The 13,544-nt window shown below is 38.5% G+C and overlaps 1 pseudogene; it reads right to left on the reverse strand.

Annotated features, from left to right (window-relative positions):
- Nucleotides 1-233: 233 nt before the first annotated feature.
- LOC147823256 (polypeptide N-acetylgalactosaminyltransferase 1 pseudogene) lies at nucleotides 234-1,904 on the reverse strand (annotated as a pseudogene).
- Nucleotides 1,905-13,544: the final 11,640 nt, after the last annotated feature.

The raw sequence follows: 13,544 nt of genomic DNA on the forward strand, positions 1-13,544 counted from the left end.
CTTTCCAACTTGTAAACATCAGTGTGCACAGTCTCACGACTACGCAGTTTCACATCCTTGGACAGGAAGGCCGGTTCACAGCTAGTGAAAAGCTAGAGGAGTCTGAGTTTTAATGGCTGATAAACCTTACATCCTGCAGAGAAGGAAAGCACTTTTCCTTTTTTGCTCCTTAAGAATGTGGCAGAAATGTATGCTGAGGTAGCCCAGTCAATCCTTGTTTTGTCAATTTGGTCTCAGAATATTTCTGGAAGGGTGACGTTTGGAAGAAGCCACTGCTGGGACTGGCTTCTGCTGCAGTCTCTAATGCTGGGCACCTGGCTGTCCTCTTCTGTGGCTTTATCCAGGCACTGATTACTGCTCACATACTGCAGGGTTAATTTCACTGGGACATACTCCCAGAGTTGGTTGCCTTTTAGATGTTGGCATTTGAGCGCGGTAACGGGGCCATTAAGTTTGGAAACGTCCAAGCGAAGGTCATCTGTTCTAATTTCTTTGTTGGCAGTATAAGAGAAAACCTGATTACCTCCCATACCATGACAGTTAAAAATTCCAACTTTTTCATTCTCTTTTCTAGCCATGTTATCTAGACACCGATTTGTTTCCCCATTTTGTATCTCTCCCAATGAGAAGTAATGATGTGGAATTTGAGAATCAGGGTAGATGTTCTCTAGGTACCAAGAGAGAGGCTTGCATTGTAGTTTGTGTCTCAGACCAAGTCTTGATGATATAGCTCCATAATCTACCTTTGTAACACCAGGTGAAATTATATAGAAGAAATTCTTGAGTTCATCCATCCACACTTCTCCAAGTCGTCTGTTATTTTTATTGATGACCTGCCCCGTGCCTCCTGGAAATGTGGAAGGTGCTGCTTTCTGAAACACATGTCCAACACGTGAGCATGTAACAATTTCCAAAGTTCCTCTACACTGCCCGATCCTAAAGGAAATTTCTAGATTTTCTCCTCCCCAAATATCCATTCCAGCATCATATGTTCCAATTTCCTGAAAGTAATCTCTGCCTATTGAAAAAGAAAGGCCTCCTGCCATTGTAGGTGCTCTGATAGAAGAGTTCGATCACCTTTCCTTCTGTCCATTTCACTTTGGGGAACAGGATACCACTGAAAGTTGAGTTTCCAATTGAATCCACCATACATCATGTCAGAGCCTGCCATATACTCAAAAGTATCATCGCTGATCACATCAATGATAGGAATACCACTGTTCTCCTGTCCTGTTTGATCCGGGCTAAGAGAGGCTCCAGCCATCTCACTGTGCACTCACAATGAGCATCTGAGAAGGTGATCACTTGACCTGTGGAGACAGCTGCTCCTTTTAATCTAGCTCTGATCAATCCAGAATGCAGTTCCATTCGAATTACTTGAACTGGAACTTTTTGTTTTTTCACAGAACTCTCTAGAGCTCTTTTCAAAAAGTCTCTCTCACTGGCATCACCTACTAGAACAATTTCTTCCACCATGTGTCTTGGTGAGCGATTAATGACACTATGAACAGATTGAAGAAGTGTGCTCCAAGCCTCACTGTGGAAAACAATCACCACACTTGTCGTTGGAAGATTATCTGGATACACCTTTGTTTTACACCCTTGTAACCTAACAACTTCTGTTGAGTGCAATCATCTCACTTGCCATTAAATTGAACCGATTGATTTTAAACATCTCTTTCATTTTCTTTTGATCCTCTAGGAATGATGACTGGTTTCCCCATTTCTCCAGGACCTTCCTGAGGCTTTTGTACTGGCTCTAGAACATCCCCAGCAGGAAGTCCTCTCTCCTTTCTCTCATCACATTTCTTGCAGTCACTGAAGTAAAGCAGCAGGAACATATCCAAGAGTACCCAAATCAAGGACGTGGCTAGGACCACCTTGCAGTATGCAAATTTTCTCATGGCACTTTAAGTCAAATGCAAAATTTAAAAAAAAAATCTTTATTATGTATTTATATACAATATATTTATTATATACATTATATGTACATTTATATATGTAAATATACAAAGATCATGAAAATTATCCCATTCCAGTTTCATCAGAAATCACGTTCATACCCCCAAACTGGTTTTTCAAATGAAATCATACTTCCAATCCACATGTCCTCTCATCTCCTCACTGCGGGCGCTCCTCTGGGCCAGCCCGGAAGTCGCAGCAAGGTCCGTGGGCTGCAGTGGCCAGAGCACAATCCCCCCCCCCCCCCGCACCGGCATTGGGCATCCTGGGCTGGGAGTGCTAGTCTGGGCCACCCCGCGTGCTGCCTCTGCCGCTCCCTCTGGCGGGTCCTCAGGGTGCCTGGAGTGTTCGGAGGCCCCTTCTAATTTCTTAGAATGGTCAAAAACTTTCCTCTTCCAAAAGTCTTCCAAGATTAACCTCCTCTGCCTTCCATCATTGCCAAACTCAGGGTTCTTTTAAGTCCCAAGTCTTTAGTTGGTATATTATTATTTAGTAGGCATATTATTGATAACTGGTTGTTTTTAATAATTCTCAAACTGTGTCATTACCATTAGGCAATGTGGAAATATAATAGTAGTTAAAAGCATGGCCCTAGATCCTAACTGCAGAAGATCCCAGCTCCACCATTCATTAGCTGTATGACTTTGGGAAAATTACTTAACTTTGCAGTTAAACTCAGTTTTCTCATCTACGAAATGATAATATTAGTGCCTGCCTTTTAGGGCTGTGAACATTGAAAGGCAATCTATATCAAATGATCAGAAAACATTCAGTAAATGCTAGTTATTAGTAAGAAAAGCTACATCAGCAGAACTAGTATGTGTAGAGGAAATAGCATGATGTAATTGAAGCCTAGATCTGCCCCTTTGTAGCATTATGATTTTGGCATGTTAAGCTTTTGGAACCTTAGTTACTTTATATGTAAATAGAAAAATAATAACTATACCAACTGTGTTGAACTGCTTATGGAATTAAGGCTAGTATTTGCAGGTGTTGATAAATATTTGTTTCCTTCCTCTAGGAGTTGTTGATAAAAAAAAATATTATTCTTTTTAATCATGGTAATATTTTCTTTCCTCATCACCTCTTCATCCCAATAATCAGTGGAACATTGGTAAAGAAAAAACGAACCAATATGTACATTCAGGGTATCATAGGGTAAACACAGAGCTGGTTAACTTTTTTCAGTCTGCAACCTGCACTCACATTGTTAGTATTTTGTTTAGGTTTGTTTACTGCTTCCTAGGGACACGTTCCCAGGTAATATTTTTGCATCCACAGAGCGTTTTGTACCAAATTAAAGATAGGTACTTGTGAATTGGAGGGAGCAAGGTTGGTAGTCAAAATCAACCAGAAGTTGCTCCCTGGGGCTATGACGTAATCTAAATGGCTGATTCTCAGAAATGATTTTACTTTTGTCATTGTTTATAGATCCTGAGTGGGAGTGAATATTATCTCCAGATATATGCCTATAGATCTCAGGACAATGATGACAATAAAATCAAATACTGACATTAAGCTTTTGGACCTTAATATTACCCATTGTTATAGTGTGTTTAGATGTCCCCCCAAAGCCTCATGCAGATGAGGTGGGACTTTCTTTTTCAAAGGTAGTTGAATCTGGAATGTGCGATGCTGGGGTTAAGGGCGTGTGATTACTAAACCACTATATGTGAGTCATTAGTTTGGCACCTCCCTAATCACCCATAGTCTGAATAAGATAAAAGGGGCAGCAAGATGCTGTTAAACTCTCTCTTGTTACCTTTGCTGCCTTGTGTGTGCCATGTTGTTTGTTCTCTGAGATGCTTGTTTGCCATCCCAGCCTCAGAGCCAGCTGATAATGGGTGTTGAGTATTTTGTTTCAGCAACGAGAGAAAAAAGTAAACTAACACACTCATGAAAAATGTAGGGTCTTGGTATTGTCACATAATGTAGACCTCAGGTTTATGAAGAATCTTAAAGCCTGTGATTGGTTGGGAGGTTGGTAGAATCAGCAACTGGAAGCTTGTTAGAGTTGTAAAATCTTGATCCCCATCCAAAACCTACTGAATTACAATCCCTGGAGGTGAGGCTCCACTTATGTGTGGTTTAACAGACCCTCCAGGTGATTTTTGTGCCAAAGTCTGAGAAGACTAATTCTCCAGAAACTTGCCAATTCTTGGGTGACTTGAAACAAAATGGTTTAAAAAGAGGCAGACACTACTTTTAGGCATAAAAATTTAAAGAATGTTGACTTAGTTTCAAAATCTTGAATCATTGATCATTCAGTTCACATTGTATTATAATCTTGAGTCTATTTTTCGGTGACCTTGAAGGATGTTATGAAATTGTGAAAAATCCCTCCAACCAAAATAAATTTTAATGTACTCTTAAAGTCCATATCATTCTGGGCAGAATGTTAAGCCATTGGAAACTAAATAAACAAAAGGATGGTATAACTTTATAATGCCAAGAATCACTGTATCTGATATTGGCCATCCAGGTATGGTGGCATGCACCTGTAATCCCAGGACTCAGAGGCACAGCAAGAGGATCACTGCAAATTCAAGTCCAGCTAGGGTGATATAGTGAGTTCAAGGCCAGCCTGAACTACATAGCAAGACCCTGTGTCAAAAAAACCAAACAAAGCGAAACAGAAAAAGATTTTGGCCAGATGAATCTTACTGACACTAACTGCACACATAGACATGACTTACACTGTTGTCTTCTGTTTAAACCAAGATTCAGCTGAAATCTGTAGAATTACAGTTTTTAATATAAAAATATTTCCTTATTTTCCTGAAATGATGAGTTGAATAGGGACAAAGAAATATACAGTATATTAGACTTTCGTGGCACAGATCTTTCTTGAATTGGTTTTCACGCTTTGATAGAATACATAATGTCACAGTAGCCTGCTGTAATGCAGCAAAACAAACCATCAGCTGCCAAGCACACCTCTGTTCCAGAGGTAAATTCAGGCAGACTTCAGCATTTAATGAAGCCCATTTTTTCCTATGAATTAATTGAGCATTACTAAATTTTGCTAATGGCAAATAACTATTGTGGATATGAGCTACTCTATTTATCAAACTTGAGAGGCAAGTGAGGGTATGGAGTGAAACACACAAAAGAGCATAGACAAAAAAGTCTACTAAAGGAAGCAATCTTTTATGGCCTTGTAACATACTAGTCTCCATGTAGAGAGACACTGTTGGTGACCCGCTCACTGCCCTAGGACAGGCCATTTGCATAGTTTTTCAAATCTAGGGCCTAGAATTACAGACATAAACTATGGCTTAGGAATTCACTACTAGCTGACTTGTCTCTTTCTAGTGGGAAGTATTTCAGAAGCAAGGCCTGGTATGCATTGTGGGTGCGGGAGAAATTATAGGAAGGGGCAGAAGCCACAAGACAGGCTGGTTTCATCCTTCTTGCTAATAAGATACTCCTATAATTTGTTTTACAGCTTCTTGCTCCTCAATAACCTCATCTTTTGATTAAATGTGTCACCTTTAGGTCATCTAGTTCTTGCTTGAAAACTTAGTGCAAGAATTAAAATGTCTAAAGTGGTGCCATGCCTGATGAGGGAAGAGGAACATTAGAATGTTGCCTGTTGTATTGATCTAGGGCCTCTTGTCCTCCTTGCTGATGAAAGGTGAAGCCCAAAGAAGACAGAGATGTAGGAATGACAAGGAGGTGGAGAATAGATGATGGTCACAAATGGATGTAGTGGTTCTCTGACAAGCAGTGCACTTGTTCTTATCTATGGCTATGGTACGGAACAGTCAATCCTGTGACAGTCTGAGGCCTTTGGCAGGTATTCTACTGGGAAGCTCTTGTGTGCTCATGTTCCTCTAATTGCTAGTATGTAGAATTGTCTGGTATGGTAGACGTATCAATCATAGTCCTGTTGTGGCCAGCTAAGTGACACTCTACCCTATGGCTATTGGCTAAAAGTATAAACTTTGAAAACATGGCTCATTTTGTTGAAAAGGAAAGAAATATTTCTGAACTCAGAACTTTCTGTGCCATGCCCTCACCTATTTCTTCTCATTCACAAGAGAAAAGCAGCCAGTCTGGGCTCCCTTGAAACTTATGGTGCTAGGATAGCAAAGAGGAAGACAGTGTGGATGGTGGCTTCCTCTTTGTAAAGGTTACTCTTCTGCAATATTCCTTCTCCAGCATAGGAACCACAGGTATATTTCTGTATAACTTTTTCTTAACCTTGAGAGTTTTGGCTCCATTCCCCCAGTTGCTTTTGGGGAATCTGACTCTACTTCTGGCTCTAGGAGTGAGATCTGTCACGTCTGAGTTTCTTCAGTTAATCCCAAATTTTGGCTGTAGATATTGGTGCAGAGATTGATTTGTGACATCAATCTAGCATCTCCTGGGAAAGTAGCTTTCTGAGTCTCTAGAGCTAGATTAACTCTCTCCGTCTTTTGAAGAGTATGTAGCTCTGGAAGTCACTGAAGCTATCTTGAGACCAGAAAGGGGAAACATCCTGAATATAAAGTTGTCACATAGAGGAAAAAATCTGGGAGTTCTATTTCACTGTTGAATTGCTGAATCAAATCTACCCTGAATCCTGCATACTCTAACACTACATTTTCAAGTTAAGTTTATTTCAAGTTAATATTATTTTATTGGCGCATTTTAGATATACAGTATAATGACATTCATCTTTGGAAATTTGCACCTTTACAAAATCTCTCTTGGTTCTTATTTTTCCCACTTCCCCTGCCCTCCCTTCAACCCCTCCATCCCTCCCTATTTACAAAGACTTTGTTTCCATTTTTTCATTTTCTCATATTAATTCCATTCGCTTCTTTCCTTTCCCCTACCCTTCCCACTTCCCCTTCCCCTTGCCCCTTTTCTTCCTATTTCACATTATCTATTATACCTTTTAGTCCTTATTTACACTTTCAGTTTCTCACACTAGAGAAACTATTTGGTATTTACACATGTGCATCCTGTTTATTTCATTTAAGAGTATCGCCTCAATGTGCATTCATTTAGCTATAAATGTCTCTAATTTCTCATTTTTTATGCCTGAATAGTACTCCATTTTATTAAAAAACACATTTTCTTTATCCAGTCTCCAGTTGATGGGCATTTGGGCTGCTTCCAAGTTTTAGCTATTACAGATTGTGCTACTATGAACAAGGGTACACATATATCACTGTGGTATGACTCTTTTAATTATTTGGGGAAGATATCCACAGGGGAATAGCTGGGTCAAATGGGACTTTTAGTTCTAGATTTTTGAGGTATCTCCATACTGATTTCCACAGTGGTTGCACCATTCGACACTCCCACCATCAGTGAGCAGTGTTTCTCTTTCCCCACAGCCCCGCCAGCATTTGTTATTGGTTGATTTCATGATAGCAGCCATTCTTTCTGGAGGGAGGTGGAATCTCAGCATTGTTTTCCTTTGCATCTCTCAAATGACCAGTGATGTTGAACATTTTTTCATATGTTCATTTGCTATTTCTTCTTCTTTGTCTGAGAAATGTCTGTTCATTTCAGATGTCCATTTTTGGATTGGGTCTTTAAATTTGGAAGATCTTACTTTTTAAAGTTCTTTATAGATTTGAGATAGTAGACCTTTTTCTGAGGAAAAGCAGGTGAAGATTTTTTCTCACATTGTGGGTTGTCTCTTCACACTGCTGGTGGTTTCTCTTGTTGTGCAGAAGCTTTTTCAAAAGAAGAGATTCCACTTGTTTATTGTGCTAGTTCATGGGCAACTAAGGTTTTGTTCTTAAAATCTTTTCCTACACCAATATCTTCAAGAGTTCTACCGAACCTCTGTTCCAGCCGATTCAGCGTTTCTGTTTTAATATCTAGATTTTTAATCCATTTCAATTTTAGTTTAGTGCATGGTGAGAGATATAGGCCTAGTTTTAATCTTTGGCAAGTTGAAACCCAATTTTTCCAGCCCCATTTATTAAAGAGGCTATCTTTCCTCCAGTGAGGGTGTTTGGCTCCTTTATCGAAGATAAGATGGCTGAGTGTGTCTGGTGTTATTTCTGAATCTTCTAATCTGTTCCACTGGTCCTCAGGTCTGTTTCTATGCCAGTACCATGCTGTTTTTAATCACAGTAGCTTTGTAGTATAGTTTCAAGTTGGCGATTGTGATACCCCCTGCCATGTCTCTGTTGCCTAGAACTGCTTTTGCTATTTTGGGTCTCTTCTTGTTCCAAATGAATTTTTGGATTATTTTCTCAAGGTCCATGAAGTATGCTGCAGGGATCTCAACTGGAATTGCATTGAATCTATATAGCAGTTTAGGAAGTATGGCCATTTTCACTATGTTGATCCTTCCTACCAAGGAGCAGGGAATGTCTTTCCATTTTCTGATATCATCTGTAATCTCTCTTTTCAAAGTGCTATGTTTTTCAGAGAAGAGGTCTTTGATTTCTTTTGTTAGGTTGATTCCTAGGTATTTCAGGTTTTTGGATGCTATTGTGAAAGGAATTGTTTGCCCTATTTCTCTCTCAGTGAGTCTGTCATTCATGTAGAGGAAAGCTATTGATTTTTGTGTTGACCTTGTATCCAGCTTCTTTACTGCATTTGCTTATTATGTCTAGAAGACTTTTGGTGGCATTCTTGGGTTCTTCTATATAGAGTATCATGTCATCTGCAAATAATGACAACTTGACTTCATTCCTATCTTTATTCCTTTTATTTCTTTCTCTTGTCTAATTGTCGTGGCTAATGTTTCCAGAACTATATTGAACAAGAGTGGTGATAGTGGACATCCTTGTCTTGTTCCTGATTTTAGTGGGAAGGATTTGTTTTTGAGCATTTAGTATGAGATTGGCTGTTGGTTTTTCATACATGGCTTTTATCAGTTTGAGGTAGAGACCATCTATTCCAATTTTTATAGGATATTTATCATAAATGCATGTTGGATTTTGTCAAATGCTTTTTCTGTATTCATGGAGATACTCATATGGTTTTTTTCCTTGGCTTTATTGATATAGTGTATTACATTGATTGATTTGTGCATGTTGATCCATCCCTGCATCTCTGGGATGAATCCCACTTGATCAGGGTGTATGATCTCTTGATGATCTTCTGCATTCTGTTTGCTAGTATCTTAGTAATGATTTTTGCATCTATGTTCATTAGTGAGATTGGCCTATAGTTCTCCTTTTCGGTTGGGCCTTTCTCTGCTTTGGGGATCAAGGTGATGCTTGCTTCCAGGAATGAATTTGGGAGTATTGCTTCCCTTTCAATTTCAGTGAAGAGTTTAAACAGTAGTGGCAGCAGTTCTTCTCTAAATGTCTTGTAGAATTCAGGAGTGAAGCCATCAGGGCCCAGGCTTTTCTTAGTTGGTAAGTTTTTAATTACATTTTCAATTTCATTGGTTGATATTGGGTTGTTCAGAATTTTTAGGTCTTCTTCGTTCAACTTTGGTAATTCATATGTATCTAGGAATCTGTCCGTTTCTTCTGTTGTCCATCTTATTGGCGTATATGTTCTGGAAGTAGCTATTGATGATCCTCTGGATTTCTGCTGAGTCTGTTGTAATTTTGCCCTTTTCATTCCTAATTGCATGGATTTGGGCCTTTTCTTTCCTTTTTCTGATAAGGTTGGCTAAGGGTTTGTCAATTTTGTTGATTCTTTCGAAGAACCAACTCTTGGCTTCATTGATTTTTTGTATTGTTCTCTTAGTCTCCATTGCATTGCTTCCTGCCCTGATCTTTATAATTTCCTCCCTTGTATGAGCTTTGGGGTTGTCCTGTTCTTCTTTTTCTAGAACCTTGAGGAGCAGCATCAGGTTGTTTAATTGGGCTCACTCTGTTTTCCTAATATGCATATTCACTGCTATGAATTTCCCTCATAAGACCGCTTTCATTGTGTCCCATAGATTCCGATATGTTGTATTGTCATTGTCATTTAATTGAAGGAACTGTCTGATTTCTTCTTTAATTTCCTCTGTGACTCATTGGTTATTCAGAAGTGTGTTGTTAAAAAAAATTTTAAAAAAAGAAGTGTATTGTTCAATTTCCATGTATTTATGAAATTTTTCAAGTTTCTTTTGCTATGGCTCTCCAATTTCATTGCACTATGGTCTGATAATACACAGGGGATAACTTCAATTCCTTTGCACTTACTTAAACATGTTCTATGTGTGAGTATGTGGTCTATTTTGGAGAATGACCCATGCGCAGCTGAGAAGAATGTGTATTCTGATTTTGTGGGTTGGAAGACTCTGTAAACATCTGTTAAGTTCATTTGTTCAAGAGTTCGATTGAGTTCTAGTATTTCAGTACTTATTTTTTGTCTAGTTGATCTATCTATTTGTGAGAGTGGGGTATTGAGGTCCCCCACTACAATTGTGTTAGTGCATATACGACTTTTCATGTCCGTTAGTATTTGTTTTATATAGTTGGGTGCACTAGTGTTTGGTGTATAGATATTTATGATTGTCATCTCTTCCTCTTGGATTGTTCCCTTTTCAAGGATGTAGTGTCCTTCTTCATCTCTCTTAATCAGTATTGGTTTGAAATCTACTTGATCTGCCATTAGGATAGCTACTCCTGCTTTTTTTCGTGTTCCCATCGCATGGAGTATTGTTTTCCACCCTTTAACTTTCGGTCTATGAGTTTCTTTTTGTATTAAGTATGTTTCTTGCACGCAGCATATTGTTGGATTTTGCTTCTTGACCCATTCTGCCAGTCTATTTCTTTTAATTGGTGAATTGAGACCATTAACATTGATGGTTATAACTGAAATGTATTGACTTGTCATTGCCATGACTTTTTCTTTTCCTGGTCAGTAATTGCAGTCTTATCTTCTATACCTGAAATTCTGTCCTCACATTGGCTTGTTCTGCTGCATAGACTTTCAATGGAGTTTTTCGTCTCCTGGAAATCTGTTTGTATCTATTTTATGGATTCCATTTGTTTTGTATGTTGGGATTCCATAGCGTTCCTCAGCTCCTCTATTTTATCTGTGTCCTCTCTAGGTTTATTAATCATTTCTTGCACTATGGGCACAATCTCTGCTGTTATCTGAGAAATTATTTCTGATTTCATTTTTTTCCAGATCCTCTTTTGTTTCCATTTCAGAGATTCCAGGTGGTTGAGTATCAGCATGTTCCATGTCATTTCCCTTTGGGGTTGTTTTTGATTATCTGGAAGTCTGTTTTTGATATTTTTTTCCCTGTCTTCTCATTTTGAGAAGTGGGGGGTGCTGTTGGCACCTGCGCAGCTCACTTCCTCTGCCCTGGGAGTGGTGGAATGGTGGCCCGGGAGCCCCTTCCTCTAGGCTGGGAGCAGTGTAATGGTGGCCCTGAATCTCTTTCCTCTGGCCTGGAGCTGTGGAACACTGGCCCAGAAGTCCCTACCTCTGGGCTGGAGCAGTGGAATACTGGCCCAGAAGCCCCTTCCTCTGGCAAGGCTTTTATTATTTAAGCTATTTTGAGTTCACTTTTCTGTTACTTATTCATTCTACTAATACAGTGAATGGAAATAGGATTTGAGGGGGATGGATAAAGAAGGCCAATTTCAGGAGACCTCTTGCAGATGATGAGATTCAGAGGTGGGTGGAAGACATTGCAGGCATGAGGGAGTGTTTTGGACCCAACTAGTGATGTGCTTGTGTTCTTTTGTCTGGTCACAGGGCCCCCAGTAAACTAAGTTTTGTCACGGTTGCCTAATATGGAGCAGGTACTTAATGATTGTCATATATAATTGAATGAAACCAATGCTATGCTACTGAGAAAGCATGTACACCTTCTTCATTTACTTCTTGACTAATTTAATAGAGGAATAAAGATTTCGTATTTACACAGTCCATCAGGTCCTGGTTCATTGGGCTTTTTAGTGAAGACTTGGATCTTTGGGATTATGAGTGACGAGCTTTTGGGAAAAGGTAGTGCTGTAGGACAGAGGAAAGGCAGGCAGCACAAATTAAACTTTATTTTTGCTTCAGTGGCCTCCACAATATTTTGAAACTTCCTTATCCTCTCTAGTTTCTTTCTAAGCTGCACTGCACTCTGTATCTTTCAGTGTCAGTTGTACTATACACTTATCATAGCAGAATAAGTGTGTGTCAAGTAACTTCTACTTTCTGTAAAATTGGTCAAGAACAAATAACACAAAATAACACACTGTCCACTCCTATACAAAGGTGATCGTACATACTTGTTGCCAGTAAGATGATTGTGTTTCTCTTGGGGAAGCGGGTTCTGAGTTACCCTTCACATCCTCTTGGCTACACCATAGGTCCTATCACAATTCATGCCTACTACAGTGTAAGGCAAATACTTGGTCTGAAATAAAATAGTTTGCTTAGTATCTATTTTCAAAAAAACCCCCCTCTATAATAGGTTTCTAAGTTAATACTGTAATTAATGTAATCCATTTTTGTAGAACCAGTAGGATAGATGTAAGAACAGTTTTAATTGAGACTTAATATTAATATATAGGGTATTCATAAAATCTCTGTGTGATTTGAAGTTTTAATAAATTTACTTGTTTATAAGATAAACTACTCACAAAATGCAGCAAAAATACTAATGCAAAATATAAATAAAATTCTTAATGATTCCTTTGTTCTAAATTATTTATTTTAATTTCTTTCCTTACACTAAATGATTATACACAAATGTACCATGAATGGTGTCAGACCTAAAAGATAACATTACTGCAAATAGTGAGCTAAAACTTGAATCATTTCCGATTAGTTACAAATACTCTTTTCCATGGGCTATCAAGATTTCTTTGATTTCAGAGAATTCTTTGTCATTTTTCATCACCTGAAGGAATTTTTTATCTTGGTAATGAATTAGAAGCCAGTATAGGTGAGGGAAATATTTAAATCCTACCCAATTCCCCACTGCTTTCCCTAGTTATTTCATAAATCCTGAGATTCCTCTGTTTTCTTTGGTAGGTGACTTGAGGAGAATTTAGATGACTTTGTATAGGAGGTTGGACTATTTGATAGGTGAATAGATGCAAGGAGTTGAAGAGGAATTGATAACAGATAGTAAAAGGACATTGTGATTTGTATACAACAGCTAATAATCAAGTTCATTCCAAAACTACTGTGCTAGAAATGCTCTTTTTTTTTCTGGTACCAGGATCAACTTCAGGACCTTGTGGTTATGAGGCAGGCGCAGCGCCACCCAGCTACATCCCCAGCTAGAAATGCTTTTCTACATGGGCCAATTCAGTACATAAGATTTGTAATCAGATTAACCCAGTATTTTTTCTGTTTCTCAATTGAGGAAATAACATTGCATATTAAACCTTTCTTTCACAGTGATTGATATTGTGATATCATTTAACCAGGGGTTTTTTGAAATTGCAGTTTCCCTGCAATTCCCTGCATTAAGGAATTTGTTTGGCAATCATTAGTCAAAAGATTGGTGGGCAGAACAATTTAAATCTAAGATTAACTTAATTGAATATTGATTTAAAATTAAGAAAAATTTTCTGAGATGATAATATAAATCAGTAAGATTGCAACAGAAAAAAATCCATCTTTTTATAATGTGATTCTTTTAGAAAGAATTATACTTCAGCATTAACAAATTCTAGGGTAGTTAGAAATGATAACTTCAAACTACCAAGCCCCTTATAAGAAAA

The sequence above is a fragment of the Heterocephalus glaber genome, unplaced genomic scaffold (assembly GCF_053883595.1).
Source record: "Heterocephalus glaber isolate CG9 unplaced genomic scaffold, H.glaber_assembly_v1.0 deba00001594, whole genome shotgun sequence".
NCBI classification, from domain to species: domain Eukaryota; kingdom Metazoa; phylum Chordata; class Mammalia; order Rodentia; family Bathyergidae; genus Heterocephalus; species Heterocephalus glaber.